The 16,949-nt window shown below is 38.9% G+C and overlaps 1 protein-coding gene across 8 annotated transcripts in view; it reads left to right on the forward strand.

Annotated features, from left to right (window-relative positions):
• The window catches only part of Opcml (opioid binding protein/cell adhesion molecule-like), a 1,134,695-nt gene that overhangs the window by 620,127 nt on the left and 497,619 nt on the right, over positions 1-16,949 (forward strand). The window lies entirely within an intron of this gene.

Below are 16,949 nucleotides of genomic sequence, written 5' to 3' on the forward strand. Positions count from 1 at the left end.
TCCATTTCTCTTTGCCTCCTCCATATCACCCATGCTCTACTGTCCCCTCTTCCTTCATCTCCAGGGTGCTCAGCACTTGTCCTGCCAGGAGTTGTGCCTCATTTTCTTGGTGAAGAAAGTTAACCAAAGGAAGAGTTTGAGCCTCTGTTACTTCCCCTGCAGAAATTTAATAAACCTGCAAAGGCTTAGGGGAAAAAAAAAAAAAAAGATGCTTTGAAGCAAACCACCTCCCCTCAGTTATTTGTGATTTACTGTGTCAGTTGTCACATCAATTACTTGTGATTTCACAGTGTTCAGGGTATTACAGTTCCAATTAATGACCTGGAAATTTTAGATTTAGGAAAGTTAGGCCACTTGCCTTTGGTTAAATGTTTTTAATTTTCTAAAAATTGTATTTATTTATTTATTTATTTATTTATTATTTATTTCTCTGCCTGTCTATTTTGTTACATCGGTAGGATATGTATTTCTGTGGGTATACATGTTCCATGGCACATATGTGGAAGTCAGAGGGTAACTTGCAGGAGTTCCCATATAAGTCCCTGAGGTTGAACCCAGGTTTCATAGTTTGCCAGCAAGAGCCCTTACACACTGAGCCATCTCAGGACCTGGCCTTACAGTTCTTTATGGGACAGAGCTCAGTTGACTACTGTAAGGTTTTTTTGTTGCTTCTCATGATACGGCCTATCTTTCCCACCTACATATAGAGACCTGAGTAGGATTTCTTGATTGGAAAACATAGAAAAGTGAAATCACTTCCTTGGTCTTTTTGATGACTAGGCTGAAGGCCAAGAGATCGGCATCTAGCTGTCTTCTGTCTTATCTACAGGATATCCTGTAATTCCTGATATTTAAATCTCTCATCTCACCCACATAGGTATCAGTGTCTCTTCTGTACTTGGAAACTGTGCAAAGTTCAAACATTGAACAGAATGGTAGCTGTGAGCAGGTCCACCATACTGATGAGAGCTCTTGGCTTAGAACCACTCTGCATTTGCTATCCTGTAGTGTGGCAGAGTATTAAGTACCTCAAAAGGCTTGAAGACTAAAAGACTAAGCAGGTCATTTCTTCGCAAGAACTCACCAGTGAGACCTGGAAGGAATTGACTGATCCCAAAATACAGACTCAAGCGAGGTAATTTCTTTAAGCCCTAGAGTACATGCCGTTCCATATTCTCCTTTTCAATTTTTATGTTCACATTTTAGTTTAAACCATTAAGGCTGTGAAGACAGCCACAGGGCCTCTGTTCACCTTGCTACTGATTCATACCCTAGAGAAAATTTGTGACCCATTTTACCCTCCTCTTCCCTGGAAATGATACATTTTCCTTAAATTAAAGAGATGCAGAAGGACTTGACCTGGCTTCTCATAAAAGTACTGATCAATAAAGTTTTAAAAAATTGGTTTTGCATATTAAACATTTTCAGTGGGTCTGAAGATTTATGGTATCTCGATTAACCAAACTTCCAATCCATTACAGGAACAAAGACTGTTATAAGTGGTTGTTAAGTTTTCCAGCTAGATTCCAGAAGATATTTTAACTCATAATTACCCAAAACACTGTATTCTGGGGGTGAAGAATAGTAGAAAATAATGTGTTTTTTGTAGAAGTAATTATACCAAAGATAAAAAAAAAAAACCTGAATATGATAATTTTTTGTGAGTGCCAATGTAGAAGAAAAGTGGGTGCAATTAACAAAAGATAACATGGAAACATATTCTCAAAGATATTGCTGAATACTTTCAAAACATTGGGGAATTTGAATTGTGTGGTTTTACTGATCCAAATTTAATGTTAAGATTCAGAGCTGAAACAGTACTTGGTCTGTTGTTCCATGTGTACATTTGTCATGAAGCATCTGCCTGTGACTAAGGGTATTTTAGAAGGGGGAACAGATTACCCATGGAAGAAGTTACAGAGACAAAGTTCAGGAGCAGAGACTGAAAGAATGACCATCAAGAGACTGCCCCATCTGGGGATCCATCCCATAAACAACCACCAAACCCAGACACTATTGCAGATGCCAATAAGATTTTTGCTGACAGGAGCCTGATATAGCTATCTCCTGAGAGGTTCTGCCAGTGCCTGACAAGTACAGAAGTGGATGCTCACAGTCATCCATTGGACGGAACACAGGGTCCCCAATGAAGGAGCTAGAGAAAGTACCCAAGGATCTGAAGGGGTTTGCAGCCCTATAGAAGGAACAGTAATATGAACTAACCAGTACCCTCAAAGCTCCCTGGGACTAAACCACCAATCAAAGAAAACACCTGGTGGGACTCATGGCTACAGCTGCATATGTAGCAGAGGATGGCCTAGTTGGTCATCAATGGGAGGAGAGGCCCTTGGTCCTGTGAAGGTTCTATGCCCCAGTGTAGAGGAATGCCAGGGCCAGGAAGCAGGAGTGGGTGGGTTGGGGAGCAGGGGAAGGGGGGAGGGGATAGGGGGTTTTCAGAGGGGAAACTAGGAAAGAGGATAACATTTGAAATGTAAACAAAGAAAATATCTAATGCAAAAAAGAAGGGAAGGAAGACAGAAAATGTAATTGAGAAGCTGGAATCTGAGGTCAGTGATGAACAGCTGAGGTAGAGGCTCAGCTAGTGCCAAGCTCTCACTCGGGGCAGCTCATGACCACGAGGAACTCCTGCTTCAGGGTATTTGGTACCTTCTTTTGGACACTACGGGTGCCGGCACTTTCATGCACACAAACTCTCCCATGACACCAATGGAATTAAAAGCAAAAAAAAATTTTTTTTTGAAAAGGGAATGGAGAAACACACAGGAGAAGAGAGCGAAGGATGTTTTCTTAGTTGGACTCAGTTGTGAAGGAAGAGAAAGGAAGGAGCTGAGAAAGAAAGCAGGCGTACGGAGTAGTGAAGGGAGGATGGGTTTATGGAACAGCCGAAGACAGGAAAGAAAGTTCCCGGATAATAATCAGTGGCTGCCTGACCCTTGAGTTCATGGGGATACACAGATGACAGCTCCAGCTTGTGCAGCCACCGGCGGAGGCAAAGACAATTCACGGGATTTCTAGGTTCCCCACCCCTTCCAGCCCTGGGCAAAAATCACTTTCTCCCTGCTACCCCAATGCTACTATGAACCCCTCTTTTTGCCATGAACGCTAGGCAATGTCTAATTAAACTAGACTGGATCCTGCTCAGGCTCTGTGTGGTCTCACACCTGGCTTTGTCCTGCCAGAATCTCTTCTCTGAGGGACTGTTTCTTTTGGCCCTACTCTTCCCATCACAGAGTTCATACACTTTCCAAAGATTTCCTTTGGAACTTCCACTCAAGAGTTCATTGTGCACACTAGTTTGGGGGGTGGGGGGATAGAAGACCTACTAGCTCTCATTTTCTCTGTCCCCTCCAACCCTATCAACCCAACATGGCTTTCATGTCACTTACTTTTCTACACTGATCACCCAGGGATGCCATCCTGATGTCAACCTTCTTGCTCACTCTGTGGCTATTTGGAACTTCCCGGGTGGGCAAAATGGAGTTATTATCTGCATACACAGGAAATTGAGCTCATCATGTGTTATATTAGAGTGGCTACGGTTCCACTGAGATATTGGCTATAAGGTGCCCTCTGTAAGTGCAAGGGATTATTGTTCTCAAAGCTGCTTGTTATGCTGTCTCTAAAGATACTTTTCTTGGGCTAGGGATGTGGGTCAGTTAGGAGGATGCTCGCTTGGCATGCTCAAAGCTTGGCTTTGGTCCCCAGAACTGTACACATCAGGCATAGTGTCCTGTAATGCCAGGACTGTGGAGAGAGAGGCAAATCCATCTGGTGTTCAAGGTCCTCAGCTTACTCAGTGAGTTCGAGGCCCATCTGGAACACCTGGGACCCTTTCTCAAAATAAAAATCTAAAAACAGAATAATCAGGTATTCCTCTCCTGAGGTGCCTCCCTTATACCCTCTGTTAAATACCATCTATTTCTCTTTGAATGCTCACTTCCCAATAAATTCCTAATGCACAGTAGGTGCCTGAAATTGTTTTTAAATTGAATACTTTTTTTTTGTCCCTTGCCCTTCACACAGGCACCCAAGCACACACGCAGCACGCAGACATTCTGACATTCCAAGAACCGTCTCTTTCTAATGGAGATATTCTCACCTATTTTGAATTGGGAAGTCATTGAAGTTACAACCACAGTTTCTGGCATTTGAATTCTAGTTGAGATAATGATCTCTCCCTACATAGCTGGTATTTAACTTGTCCTGTCTCCTGCTTGTTACAATTGCAGTATCTGTGAATTTCACAATTCTTAAAGCCACTGGCAGGAGATTTTGAGCAGCTGCAAGGGAGGTGTGCCTGCTGCCTCCCTGTTCCCAAAGTTTTCTTCATAAAGTCTAGCACGTTCTGGAGGTCTGTCTGTAGACTTTGGGGGATGGAAAGGCCAAAGGGACTGGTCTCTGAGGGCATCTGGGTTTGAAGGATTTTGTACACATTCCCTTGGTCATCTGAATGCAGCTGCCTCTGTAACAAGTCCCATGGTGACATGCCTGGCTATTTTACCAGCCTGTGTGCTCTGCACCTGCACAGTGGAAACAGTGTATAGAATGCTCTTGATTATATGCTCTGTCTTACAATTGGCAAGTCAATGGGTGCTTAGTGAAATGTAAGATAAAGTGTAACCTCTATCAAGAGGTTAAGCACATCAGCTCGGCAGTCGAAAGACTCATTCAAATCCCAACCCCACTAGTTCAGTAATGGCTGTATGTGGTTGGACAAGTGACTCAATTTCTCTAAACCTCAATTTCCTGATTAGAAAAAGAGAAAAAAAAAAAAAACCCAGGGACTATATATCCACTTCACTGGGTTATTGAGAGGGAGGAGATGGCCTTGAATTTGTAAAGAGCTTATGTTGGAATTGTAGCAAGCTCACAATGAACAACAGCTTTAAACATTTAAACAACATCCTTCTTTATCCAGGAAGACTGGTTCCAAGACTGATGCAAACTGGACAACCTGTGGATTCCATAGAAGGGTGCAGTATTTGCATATCACATATGCACATCCCCCGTATACTTTAAATGATTTCTAAATTCCTCATAATTTCTCACAAGTGCAAATAGTTGCTATGCTGTATTATTTAGGGAAAGGTGCCAAGAAAAAGGATACAGGCAATATCATTGCATCTACAATCACTCTTCAAACATGTGTGATCTGTGATTATATGAATTTGGGATATAGAACTGAAGATATGGAAAGCTGGCCTCATTGCATTCAACTTAAACAATAGCACTTATTTGGTGTCCATTGCATGCCATGCACCACTGTAGATAGAGTAGACATTTAAGAGCTGAATTAATTGTATGCCATCTTCTATAAATATTTATAAATAGTGAAGAAATTGATAGAATACAGAGCTCATAGATCAGGAGACAGAAGAGAAATGGAAGAGTGGGTGAAGAGAAGAAATATTGAAGTGAAATATTCCCATATTAAGTGTTCACATCAACAAATTGAAGCACACATATTCAACCATGGTGTTGCCAAGCTTGAGTCACAACCTATGTTCTAAGTTAGGTCTGGCCACCCATCCCCAGTAAGTTAACATAAACCGCCCGCCAGAGTAATAAGATAAAGCAGAACAATGTGATTTATTCAATGTGGCCTTGTTTGGAAGAAGAACAAAGTTGCAGAAAATCACTCAAGTCTACATTGGTGTCCTAAAGTGAGATAGAAGTTTGAATATAGGGCCACGGAATTTTATCTCTGACAGTCCTGGCAAGGTGTGGTCCCACCCATTATTAACCCACCATTTCTAGGCTTTAGGCTCATTTTAAGGTAGTATGAGAAGTTGTTAGAACTTGGTGAACTCTTCTCAGTAGACAAGTTCCCATCTGCCCAAAGCCTATTCCTTCTAGCAGAAATTCCATTTAATAGGGGCACGTTGTTTCAATAGTTTGGAAGACAGACTGAGAGAAACATCTCTTCAGAATATCTTCACTTCTGCCATGCTGTTGTTGTTGGGTTTTTTGTTTGTTTGTTTGTTTGTTTTTTGGGGTTTTTTTTGTTTTTTATTTTCTTTATATACATTTCAAATTTCAAATGCTATCCTGAAAGTTCCCTATACCCCCCACCCCGCCCTGCTCCCCTAGCCATCCACTCCCATTTCTTGGCCCTGGCATTCCCCTGAACTGGGGCATATAAAGTTTGCAATACCAAGGGCCCTCTCTTCCCAGTGATTGCCGACTAGGCCATCCTCTGCTACATATGCAGCTAGAGACACGAGCTCTGGGGTACTGGTTAGTTCATATTGTTGTTCCACCAATAGGGTTGCAGACCCCTTCATCTCCTTGGGTGCTTTCTCTAGCTTCTCCATTGGGGGCCCTGTGTTCCATCTTATAGATGACTGTGAGCATCCACTTCTGTATTACAAACCCTCTCCCCCAACACACACACACACAAATATCTCTATGGCTCCTTAATATTTTTTTTTTAGATTTAACATTTTTATTTTATGTGTGTGTGTGTTTTACATGTACATATTTACACCTTATGCATGCAGTGCCCAGATCCACGGGCACTAGATTTCTTAGAACTGGAGTTACAGACAGTTGTAAGCTGCCATGTGTTTGCAGGGAACTGAACCCAGGTCCTCTGCAAGAGCAATTGCTTTTAAGCGCAGTGCTAACTCTTTACATGTGCATGCCTCTTTTATTGTGTGACAAAATATGGATGGCATTTATGGTTCTTCTAGGTTTACATGTTTGCTTCAGTGACATTAAGTCCATTCACTTGGCTGTGTGCCATCACCACCATCCATCTTCAGAGCTTCCATTCTCTAGTCTGTGAGTCAGTACCCACCATGTTTTTCCTCAAGTTCCTAGAAATTACTATCTCATTTCTTGTCTATATGATTATATTCTTTGTACACGGGACAATGGTATCATATAATAAGTATTACATGTTATTTTGTTACTGGCTTACTGGTTTAGTGCCATGTCTTCAAGGTCCATTCCTGTTACATGTATTAAATCAGATTTCCTTTATAATAGTCATTCATTTTATTTCCTATTATACATTTGATTATCTACTCATCCTTTGGTGGGCATTTGGGTTGTATTCATAGGAATAACTGTGCTGTGCAAATACTTTTGTGTCCTTATACATGAATATAGGTGTGCAAATACTTTTGGGTACTTATTTTTTTTTTGTATATACCCCCAAATACTGTATCTCATGTAGTTTTCTGCTTAACTATTTGAAAAAAACTACCATACTATTTCCACAATCGTTGTGGTATTTTATTTGCCCACTATCAGGGTGAAAGAATTTTACTTTTTCAACACTTCCCCTTACACCTGCTCTTTTCTGTTTTGTAATACTAAATTAAATGAGCATCCATTGGTATTTTATTGTGGTTTTGATTTACATTTCACCAATCATGAGTGGTGGTGGTATATTTTCTGACTGTTTGGAGAAATATCTACTCAGGGGCAATGTTCATCTTGTTAACAGTTCTCTTTGTTTTTTGTTTTTTGTTTTTGTTTTTGTTTTTGTTTTTTTTTTTGTGGTTGGGTTGTAGTTTTCCTGCATTCTAGAAAGTAAAGCCTTTATCTGATGTACAATATGCAGTTATATCCTCCTAGTCCATGTGTCACCTCTCACTTGTTCATCCTTTCATAGTGTTCTTTGTTACATCAAAGTTACAAGTTTGGAGCAGGAGTGTACTCTAAAGAGCAGAGCTCTTACCTAGCATATTAACATGCACATTGACCTGGGTGGATTCCCAACATCAAATAAGCTTTTCATTTTTTTCTGCTGTCTAGTTTATGTTTCGTTTTTCGTGTCTTTTGAATATTGTATTGTGCGTAGGAAATTACTACCACATCCAGAGTACTCAGCTTCCCTCCTGCTCGCTTATTGGCTTACACAGCTCTTATATTTGAGCTGATTTGTGCATGTGGCATAAGACAAGGGTTTCAACTGCAAATTCTACATATGAATATACAGTTTTCCTAAAACAATTTGTTGAAAATATTTTTATTTAATAATTTTTCTATTTCACCACAAACAATCTAACATTCCTTAGATTTATGCTGTGTTCATGAGTCTATAAGCTTTTATGCCTGAGCCACATTATTTTGATGACTGTAACTTTGCATTTGTGTTTTAAACCAGGGAATATGAGATTTCCAATGTCGTTCTTTTTGAACATTTTTTTTTTGGCTGTCTGTGGTCTCTTGCAGTTCCATGTGATGCTTACAATAGATTTTTCTATTTTTGCAAAAATAAAATCACTGGGCTTAAGCCTGAGATTGCAGTGAGTTGAGCTCACTTTCAGAAAGCACTGACATCTTCACTCTATTGAGGTTGCCTTGTCACACAGACGAGATATGCTTCCATTCCTTTTGGTATTTTTTTTTAACCCATTTCAAACCTTCCTGAACACTTTTACGTGTATAAGCCTTCCACCTTCCTAGTCACCCCAGTTTGGGTCTTTTTAGCTTTTGTAGTAGGGATAGAATACAGAATCCAGGGTGGCACAAATAACAGGCAATTACTTTGCCACAGAGCCACACACCCAGACTGTTTACTCCTTTTAAAAAATTTAGAATCCTTTTCATAATTTTTTTCAGATTGCTCATTGTTTTTATACAGACGTACAAGTGATTTTTGTGTGGTAATTTTATATTCTGAAACTTTACTGTATTTTTATTCTAGTTTTTGGTAAAATTCTTCAAAAGTTTTGACATGTAAGATTATGTCATTTGTAAACTGATTTCTTTCTTCTGCTTTTCCAAGGGGGATGTTTTTGAACCATCTTTTTCCTGCTTTATTTCTCTTTCTAGATTTTTCTAAGGCATTTCAATAGACGTGGTAGACACTGGCTGGCATCTTTGTCTACAACCCACATTATTAGAAGAAAAGCACTACCTTTCTCATCATTGAGTATGTTCTTAACCTTGGTATGCATACACACACACACACATACGTGTCTGTGTGTGTCTGTGTCTGTGTGTGTTCTCATCATTGTAACCTTGGAATGCATACACATATCATTGTAACCTTGGTATGCATCATAGAGTATGTTCTTAACCTTGGTATGCATACACACACACACACAAACACACACAGACACACACAGACACACACACACATACACAGACACATATGTGTCTGTGTGTGTGTTCTCATCATTGAGTATGCTCTTAACCTTGGTATGCATACACACACACACATATACATATACATGTATGTGTTGTGTGTGTGTGTGTTCTGTGTTGAGTGTATGCTTAAAGTTTAGGCATTTATCTATTTTGTTTTTTATTTATTTTGCATCAGCTGATCTGTTAGTGTGTGATTTCTTTCTTTTGTTTTGTTTGCTCATTTTTCAATATGTTATTGTAGTTTATTTTAAAAATCAATTGTTTTATATTAGATATTTTCTTTATTTATATTTCAAATGCTATCCCCTTTCCTAGTTTCCTCTCCGAAAATCCCCTATCCCCTCCTCCTCCTCCCTGGTCCCCTACCCACCCACTCCCACTTCCTGGCCTGGCATTCCCCTATACTGGGGCATAGAATCTTTGCAAGACCAAGGACCTTTCCTCCCATTGATGAAAGAACCCAGATGTCCCTCAACAGAGCGATGGATACAGAAAATGTGGTACATTTACACAATGGAATACTACTCAGCTATTAAAATTAATGAATTTATGAAATTCTTAGGATGGATCTGGAGGATGTCATCCTGAGTGAGATATCCCAATCACAAAAGAACACACATGATAAAAATCAATTCTTATATGTTAGCTATCCTTGCATTACAGGAGTTAATATTATGTGGGAGTGCTACATAGTCGTTTTAGGATACCTTTAACACCATTTGTAAACATTTTGCAGAACATGCGTATGTCAAGATTCGTAAGAGGTTTTGTCTATCATTTTAGTTTTTGTTGATCTTGTTATTGGGGTATGACTGGGTCACAGAATGAGGTTGATGGTGCTTGCACTTCTTCATTACTTCTGGAAGAGTTTGAAGAAGGCTATTGCCAATTAATACTTGGAAGAGGTTATTCGTGAACACACTGGGCCTGGGCTTTGTTGGGAGATTTGTGATTCAGTCTCTAACTAGGTACAGAACTGTTCAGATGTGCTCTTTCCTTACCATCTCGTCTGGAAAGGCGGAATTACTTCTAAGAATTCCCCAGTTAACCAAGGTTATCTATTTACAGACATCCATTTGTTCGCACTACTCTGAGTAATCCTTTTGGTTTCCATAAAGTTATTTGTGATGCTGCCATGTCCTCTTTTCCTTTTATGATGTTTCTTATTTGAATCTTCTTTTTCGCTCAGACAGTCTAGCTAAAGCTTTGCCAGATAGGTTAATTTTTTAAACAATAAACTGTGGTTTGGTCAAGGATATAATTGTGGCTTTATTTCTCTCTCTCTTTCTACCACCTGTCTTGTTTACCTTTATTAGAATGTTGATGTTTCTGACCATCCAGTGTTATGTTTAGTTTCTCTTTCTATATCTTTACATGTTTAAAGTTAGCTTGTTTAAAAAGAAAACCTTTTTCTTTTTTTTTCTTCATCTGTGTTTAGAATGGTAACACGCGGGCTTCACATTGTTTTTGATGCAGCCCATATGCTTGTGTGTGTTGAGCTTTTGTGTTGTTTTTTTCAAATACTTCTTCTTTAAGGATATCTGTTTCTCCTTTGGGCTTAAGAGCGTTTGTTTAATTTCCACACTCTTGGATTTCCAGCTTCCCGCCTGCCATTATAGATGTCTAGCCCTACTCCATTGTGATCAGAAAGTAGTTTGTGTCATTTCACACTATATAAATTGGTCAAGGTGGGAGTGGGTGGGTTGGTGGGGGAGCCCCCTCACAGAAGCAGAGCAAGGAAGGATGTGTTAGGGGGTTTCCTGAGGGGAAACTGGGGAAGGGGATAACATTGGAAATGTAAATAAATAAAATATCCAATAAAAAATAAATTGGTCAAGATTTATATTGAGGCTGTATACATGATGGATCATGGCAAATGTCCCATATGTCCTTTAGGAAAATGTATAACCTACCTTTATGTGTGAGGTGTTCTATGTGTGTTTTATATAGTTCATCTATAGTTTGTAGAGTATTCTGTGTGTGTTCACTATCTTTTACCTAAAATGATATTTACATTTTTACTTTCTCTTTTTTGCCATTTTTTCATTGTTGAAAGTAGATTAGTAGTGTGTCCAATATTATTGTTGGCATTATGTCTTGCTCTTATTCTATCAAAGCTGTTTGATTTGATTTGATATTGGGTTGTTTGTTACATGCATGCTCAAAATTGTTGTATCTTCTTGGGAAATTAATCCTGCTGTCATTATGTCATATACTTTACCTCTCTGAGTGTCTACATTGTGTGATATGGTCCTAGGTTTCTCTGATAAGTTGCAGGGAACTGGTTCCACTCCTTTCCTTTCAAAGTGCCTGGATTTAAACCTCAGCCATAATTCTTATCTATAGCACATAATTAGGTCATGTTGTTCTGGTCAGATCTATTCTCTGTGTCCTTTGACTGGACAGTTTTTTTTTTTTCTATTTACAAGTAAACAAGCTAATGATAAAGGGGCCTATTACATAGTGTTGTTATTTATAACTTTCCCCGACTAATTTCCTCATTTATTGCTTTTCTTTGCAATTAGTTGTTTTTGCCTGAAGAACATAATTTGCTTTTCTCTCATTTCTGCTTATGAATGATCCATAGGTATTTCTTTTGTGGTATGTTGTCATAGTTAAATGATGACTCAATTCAATATCTTGAACTCTTTACTATTTATTTTAAATAAATAACATCATCATTTACATACAAAAACTATTAGATCACTATATTGTTGATATAAATTATAAGTTAGTATATATTATATAATCATTACATGAAGTAATATTCCTTTTGTATAGTGTTGTCTTTCTTTTGATATAAAGTCACCCTCTGTAACCCAGAATGCCTCAAACTCTGGCTCCTCCTGCCTTTGGCTCAATGTTTACATTATAGACATAGATTACCATGACAAACCTTAATTTTACATTTCAATTCCTAGTAAGAATTGAATTCAGGTAATAATGATAATTCAGGTTTAAAGGTAATTCTTTCTTTGGTTTTTAACACTGCCATGAACTTTTTGGGTTTGGTGGTGTATAAATACGTATATGTGATAGTGAAAGTTTAAAATCCCATGCAAAGCCCCACAGCTTCTTGTCCTAATGGCTATTCTAACTGTATAGTTCATTGAGTTCTGTATTTGTATAGACCTTCAGACTGGCTAATTTTGGAGTGGGATTTTTTTTAATTTGAAACTTATTTACTAATAAGGTTTATGAAATCCTATAAAAATTTAAAATGGAGTAATACAACAAACTTATAGAAATAGTTTTTCTTTTCATTGGTTCATTTGCCAGATCATTTTGAATTTCTTAGTTTTCTCTCCAGCTTCTTCGTGTTTTCAGTTGAACAGCTCCTTTTAGCTTTTCTCAGAGGGAAGGCTTAGTGATAATGTCTCCACAGCTTTCCTTATGTGAAAGGGGTTGAATTTCTTTCCCCGCTTTTGAAGGATGTTTTCACGGGATACAGAACTTTTGATTGACAGTTTGTTTTTGCTACTTGCTTTCAGCACTTTAAATACAAACCGCAGGGCTGCTGGGGTGCGCTTCTCCGACAGGAAAACATGCAGAGGACCTTTCTTTGGTTCCCTTACGCCTCGTGAGTTTGTCTTTTATCGCTTTCAGGAGTCTCACTTCATCTTCAGTGTTGACAGATGAATCATAACGGATCTCCGTGTAGTTATATTTGGGTTCACCCCAAGTCGGGTTCAGTAAGCTTCTTATATTTATGTATGCATTCCTTCTTTCAAATTTGGGACATTTGACGGCTAGATCCTCAAATAAACTCCTTTTTGTAAAATGTCTTTCCGTTTTGGTACTCTCAATTTGAATATATTGGGTAGCTTGGTGATGTTTTACAGATTCCTGAGATTAGATCATCTCTCTCCTCTGAAGCTTCCTCCTTCCTGCTGTTTTACTGCACCATCCCCTTTTGCTTGTTCTTCATTCTAGTTTCCAATGACCACTTCCCAAACTGCTCATTTCCCCCTGAAGACTGCTGTGGAATATCTCTAGTGAGTTTTTATTGTTATTACCTTTGTTTCAGATCCACAAATCTGTTTTCAATGCTATTTTAAGATTTCTTTACATCTTGGTGGAAATTGTAATTTTGTTTACTTGCTTTCATAATTGCCCTTAGTTATCCATGTCTGAGCCTCTATGCGCATGTCCCAGCATGTGTGAGTGGGGGTAGAACCCATGCTATGTGTGCTTGGTGAAGTCAGAAGTCAACCTCAGTTGTTAGTCCTCACCTTTCAGGGTAGGGTCTCTCTTATTGTTCCCTCTTAGGTATGCCAGACTATCTGGCCCACAGGCTTTTGAAAAAAACAGTTCTCCAGTCTTCATCTCTCATCCCCTGTAGGGGTACACTAGGAGATGGTCATCTGCAGTTATATTGTCCAGCTTTGATGTAGGCTCTGATTATTCAAACTCAGGTCCTCGGGCTCAGCTCCCACGTGCTTTACATACTGAGCCTTCTCTTCCTTCGCACCTATAGTTATTTACATTCATCTTTTTATAGTTCCTTAGGAATGCTTAAGGCAGAAATATAACGAGCATTTCAAATATATTTACAAATTACATCTACCTGGCATGTGTTGATTTTTTGGTGGTTCTTTGATTTGGCCATGTTTTCCTGTGTTCTTTGTGTGCCTTGTTAACTTTTTTGCTGAAAACAGTACATTTGCATGATAGTCATCTGCAAATCTTTGTAGACTGCCTCTGGGCAAAGAAGATCTAAGCTGATCAGATCTGTGCAGAGACTTTCAGGTCTTTTGCTGGCTATGTGGTTCCTAGGCCATTGTTTGTGTATATGGTTTCATGCAACATAGAGTCCTACTTTCAAATGTATTGTTTTCTAGAAGGATCCCATGCTATTTCTCACCATGGGCTTTAAGTACTTTTATATTCTTTTAGCAGTAATCTCTTGCCCTGCACAACTTCAGAGGACCAAGAAGCATGATTCTGTGTTTACCAAAGTCTATTCTGCTATAACAACAGAAGTGGGGCAAGAACAATTGAAAATACCACATTTCCTAGGGTTTTTTTTTTTTTGAATTGAGGATTGGAAACAAAGCTCCACATTCTAAAAGTAAGAATTTCATGTGAACATATTAGAAAATTGAGACAGCAGGACAAGCCATGATCATGAAGACTGGGAAATAGAGAGAATCATGGCTCATGGTGACCTAGGCTTATGGCTGGCGTCTGTCTCTTCTGCTATTCTAGAAAGCCATAGACTAATGATTACTTCACCTGGGAACTTCAGAGGCTGGATTTGGGGAGCCTTTGCAGTTCTGAGAATTTTATCTCTAGGATTCCCCAAATCTTCTTGGAGTAGATCTTGGACAGTCAAAAAGTACAAAGTGGCCACTTTGAAATATACTCAGTGGATTCTCATTTTCTTAAGAAATGCCCTCCCTCAAAGAAAATAAATTTTACTAGAACCTAACACATGAAGGAAGGGAAAGTATTCAATTCCAGGCTCTTAACTTAAAAGACAAAAAAGCAGAGCTTGAAACAGGGCAAATATCAGATAAAACTAAGTTGTGACAGAGATATTATTAGAATTATCAAATGGAAGATTTAAAATAACTGTGATTAATATGCTAAACTCATGGACTACATGTAAGGACAGATGGTTAACATAAGTGGAGTGACTGAAATTCTAACAGGAATAAAGGAGAATTCTAGAACCAAAAAAACCAACCAACCAAACAAACAAAAAAACCAATGTTATAGAAATGACAACTATCTTTTATGGACTCATTTTAGGAGTAAACATAGTTAAGAAAAGAATTGAGAAGGTTGAAAATAAACTGATTAAAAATTTCGCAAACTAAAAGTCCAAGAGGAACAAAAAGACAATATTGAGAAAATTCAAAAGTTGTGAGGAAGGCGCAGAAGATACACACATGATGAGAATACCAGGAGCAAAAGCAAAAGAAAAAGAAAAAGAAAATGAAAAAGGAATAGAAGACTTCCTTCTAATAATAGTGACTGAAAAAAAAAAACTCACAATTAATACCAAACACCCAAACCACATATTCAGGGAGGTCTAAGAACCCTAAGCAGGAGAATTTAAAAGAATAAATGACCATGTCTAAGCCTTTTACATTCAAACTGAAAATGTTCAAGTTTCTTATGAAGAAGAAAACTCTTGAAAAAAGCTAGGTAGGGAATTTTCCCTGCTATAGAAGAGCCAGTATAAGAATTCTGTTGGACATTTCTTTAGACACTATGCAAAAAAAAAAAAAAAATGAGAATAGGGTGAAATGTTTATATGTTGCAAGAAAAGAAACACCAACCTAGATAATCAGTTGCTTAGAAGGAAATGGAAGGATTTGTCTTCAATAGACATGCTTTGCTTGGACATTTAAAAGATGCTTCACAGAGAGCAGGGTCATGGATCAGGTCTTACAGGCAGCTTTGGTTAGCACAGGTCAGTTATGAGCACATGACCTTTCTCCATCTTACATATGCTTAGCTTACTCTATACCACCATCAAGGATCAAGATGTTTTTTCATTTCCATTTTTCATTAATTACACCTTTAGTCCCAATATTTCTCCCTCTCCCCCCCTCCTCTTCTTTCCCTCCTTTCTCTCTCACACACATGTACATACACAACTTAGCTGTCTGAAGAGCTCCTCTGATGCCCTGCATGTTAGAAATGCATGTTCAAGAAATGGCAAACCTACCACACCTGCTGTCCTCATCTGCCCGACTGCATAAGTTGGCACAATGAGACGTTTATACATTTGAAAGCACAGCAAGGATGGGAGCAGTAAGGAATGTACACAATTTCCATCCACATAGTGATCTGAAGTTTCTTTCTTTTCCTACTCCTGACTTCCCAGCTTCTTTCTGCATATGTGGGCCTTGCTTGCCTTTAATGCTGTTTCCACTGTCAGTCTTCCTACACTGGCCTCAGTCACTTTTATCTTCATAGCTTGCAGTTTACCCAGTATGGGTGGGCATTATAATTACTCAAGCGGATTCTGTAGAAGACAAATTTCTGTCCTGAGCATTCCACTGGCATGTAAGGTCAAGGATGCTGAGGCACTCACCCACAGACTGGGTTCTGATGTAACCCAAGCCATTCTGTTGTAGGCAGGTTTTTGTTTGTTTTTGTTTTGTTATACCTGTTCCTGTCCTTCTGCTATCCACCACATTGCACCAAGGCAGCAAGCAAGTCATCTTTTCAAAGCAGCAACATTTCTCTGTAAATAGTTATTCTAGATGCCCAATCGCCTCGTGCACATATCTGTGTGTGGAAAGCAAGGATACTGTTTCATCCACCCGTACATCTGTACTTATGTGTACAGCGCTGTTTTCCTGTTATACTTCTTGTTAAGATTTTCAAAAACTTAACTCATCTATGCTAATGAAGAAGTCCGTTTTTATTATCAAGACTGTGGAATTCAAGGGGCGTGGGCACCCTTGGCTTCTAGATGGAGAGGAAATTAGACATGAGTGCTTATAAGAACTCAGGCAGCCTCTCTGTCCCTGCCTGTGCCCGCACTATCCCATAGCTTCCTACTCCTATTTCCTGCCACATGGGTTTTTATTTTCCCCTTAGCTCTGTGCACAGGGCAGAGGAGGACTATGCATCCCTGAGTCCTTGGGTTTTCAGATTTGCAGGATGTCTCCTTCACAGTCTCAGATTCCCAGGTGAGAGAACATGACTATTCCAGGTTGAGGTCAGGCCCAGTCCTGGTCCAATTAAACTATGTTGGGAAGAAAACATTACATGTCAGATGGGATTTAGCACCACAGCATAAAGCATGACACTAACGATGATGTCAATAACAGTGATATTTATAGCCTCACTTAATAAGGATG

The sequence above is a fragment of the Mus musculus genome, chromosome 9 (genome assembly GCF_000001635.26).
Source record: "Mus musculus strain C57BL/6J chromosome 9, GRCm38.p6 C57BL/6J".
Classification (NCBI taxonomy): domain Eukaryota; kingdom Metazoa; phylum Chordata; class Mammalia; order Rodentia; family Muridae; genus Mus; species Mus musculus.